Genomic DNA, 3,250 nt, shown 5'->3' on the forward strand with positions numbered 1-3,250 from the left:
AATTTAGCACCATCCATCATTTCTTCAATTCTGACCAGTTTCCCAGTCCCTCCCAAAAAAACATCCCCACAGCATAATGCTGCCACCACCATGCTTCACTGTGGGATGGTGTTCTCGGAGTAATTAGAGTGTTGGTTTGTGCCAGACATAGCGTTTTCCTTGATGGCCAGATTGATCATGATTACCAGAGTACATTCTTCCATATGTTTGGGGAGTCTCCCACATGCCTTTTGGTGACACCAAACGTGTTTGCTTATTTTATTTTAAGCAATGGCATTTTTCTGGCCACTCTTCCGTAAAGCCCAGCTCTGTGAAGTGTACGGCTTAAAAGTGGTCCTATGGACAGATACTCCAATCTCCGCCGTGAGCTTTGCAGCTCCTTCAGGGTTATCTTTGGTCACTTTGTTGCTTCTCTGATTAATGCCCTCCTTGCCTGGTCCGTGAGTTTTGGTGGGCGGCCCTCTCTTGGCAGGTTTGTTGTGGTGCCTATTCTTTCCATTTTTTCTAATGGATTTAATGGTGCTCCGTGGATCTTCAAAGTTTATGATAGTTTTTCATAAAACCAACCCTGATCTGTACTTCTCCACTACTTTGTCCCTGACCTGTATGGAAAGCTCCTGGTCTTCATTGTGCCGTTGCTTGGTGGTGGCCCTTGCTTAGTGGTGTTGCAGACTCTGGGCCTTTCAGAACAGGTGTATATACTGAGATCATGTGACAGATCATGTGACACTTAGATTGCCCACAGGTGGACTTTAATTTATGTGACTTCTGAAGGTAATTGGTGCACCAGATCTTATTTAGGGGCTTCATAGCAAAGGGGATGAATACATATGCACCCACCACTTTCCAGGTTTATTTTTTTGAAACAAGTAATTTTTTTCATTTCACTATTTTGTGTATGTCCATTACTTGAAATTGAAATAAAAATCCATTTTAAATTACAGGTTGTAAGCAACAAAATAGGAAAAAACGCAAGGGGGGTGAATACTTTTGCGAGGCACTATATTACAGCGCTTTGGTCCACTATGCTTTATGCCATAAATAAACTGTTAAATACCCGGGAAAGACGTGAGTCTGAATGCATATGGGATACTAAGATTCTATGGCATTCATTGGCTGAGCTACAACCTTCATTGCCGAGGAGACAAAAAATACACTGCTTGGAAAGTAATCTAATTCTGTCGCTATCAGTTGATTGAGCTATAACTTCCTGTAAAATAGAATATGTTTAAACCCAGTCAGCTTTTAGGGAAACACTTTTGTGACGTCTCTATTGGGTTCCGAATTCTGAAAGTAGGCCACTCTGTCTGGGGTGGAAAGGTAGGGCCCACTCTGTCTGGGGTGGAAAGGTAGGCCACTCTGTCTGGGGTGAAAGTAGGCCACTTTGTCTGGGGTGGAAGTACCACTCTGTCTGGGTGGCAGGTAGGCCCACTCTGTCTGGGTGGAAAGGTAGGCCACTCTGTCTGCGGTGGAAAGTAGGGCTGTGAAAGTAGCCCACTCTGTCTGGTGGAAAGATAGCCCACTCGTCTGGGTGGAAAGGTAGCCATCTGTCTGGGGGAAAGGTAGGCCCACTCTGTCTGGGGTGGAAAGGTAGGCCCACTCTGTCTGAGGTGGAAAGGTAGGCCCACTCTGTCTGGGTGAAAGGTATGGCCCACTCTGTCTGGGTGGAAAGGTAGGCACTCTCTCTGGGTGAAAGGTAGGCCCAGAGATTATTTTGATGCCCTTCCAGACTCCCTCTGCCTACCCAAGGACGGCAGAGGAAAAAATCAGTTAACCACCTAACTGAGGAACTCAATTTAACCTTGGCAATACCCTAGATGCAGTTGCACCCCTAAAAACTAAAAACTTTGGTCATTAGAAACTAGCTCCCTGGTATACAGAAAATACCCGAGCTCTGAAGCAAGCTTCCAGAAAATTGGAAGGAAATCGGCCACACCAAACTGGAGTCCCGACTAGTTTGGAAGACAGTACAGTGCAGTATCGAAGAGCCCTCACTGCTGCTCGATCATCCTACTTTTCCAACTTAATTGAGGAAAATAAGAACAATCTGCAATTTATTTTGGATACTGTTCGCAAAACTAAAACTAAAAGCAGCATTCCCCAAGAGAGGATGGCTTTCACTTCAGCAGTATAAAATCATGAACTTCTTTGAGGAAAAGATCATGATCATAGAAAGCAAATTACGGATCTCCTCTTTAAATCTGCGTATATCTCCAAAGGTCAGTTGTCCTGAGTCTGCACATCAGCTTGTCAGGACCTAGATCAAGAGAGACACTCAAGTTTTTTAGTACTATATCTCTTGACACAATGATGAAAATAATCATGGCCTCTAAACTTCAAGCTGCATGCTGGACCCTATTACAACTAAACTACTGAAGAGCTGCTGTCACGCCCGGCCATAGAGAGGCTTTTATCTCTATTTTGGTTAGGCCAGGGTGTGACTAGGGTGGGCATTCTAGTTTCTTTATTTCTATGTTTTCCTATTTCTTAAGTTTTTTGGCGGAGTGTGAGGTTCCCAATCAGAGGCAGCTGTTATCCTGTCTCTGATTGAGGGGATCACATATAAGTTGTCATTCTCCTGTGTTTGTGGGATTCTTGTTTTTTGTTAGCTCTGTACATGCAGAAGTAACGTCGTTATTATTTTGTTGTTTTGTTTGGTGTTCTGAGTAAATAAAGAATCATGAACACGCTGCACCTTGTTCTTCCTTCCGACGACAAACGTTACAGCTGCTTTCCTGTTCTTGGCCCTCCTATGTTGAACATAATAAACGGCTCTCTATCCACCGGATGTGTACCAAACTCACTAAAAGTGGCAGTAATAAAGCCTCTCTTGAAAAAGCCAAACCTTGACACCAGAAAAATATAAAAAACTATCGCCTATATCGAATCTTCCATTCCCTCTCAATTTGAATTTAAAACTGTTGCAACACAACTTCACTGCCTTCCTGAAGACAAACAATTATACGAAAGTTTCAGTCTGTTTTAGACTCCCATCATAGCACTGAGACTGCACTTGTGAAGGGGTAAATGACCTTTTTAATGGCGTGTTAACGCAAACAGGCTGGGGCAGGGCTTTCCTCTTACTTAGAGCTGGCTCATTTTATTATGTCGTGAATTAGGAGACACGCGCTCGCCATATTTTAAACCACAAAGTGAAGAGGTGCAAGATTCTTACCACCCTCGCGATAGTCGGTCAACCGTAAGTTCGCTACTGGTTCTCTGATGGGATCGGATATTATTGAGTGTAGTC

The sequence above is a fragment of the Salvelinus sp. IW2-2015 genome, unplaced genomic scaffold (assembly GCF_002910315.2).
Source record: "Salvelinus sp. IW2-2015 unplaced genomic scaffold, ASM291031v2 Un_scaffold4683, whole genome shotgun sequence".
Classification (NCBI taxonomy): Eukaryota; Metazoa; Chordata; class Actinopteri; order Salmoniformes; family Salmonidae; genus Salvelinus; species Salvelinus sp. IW2-2015.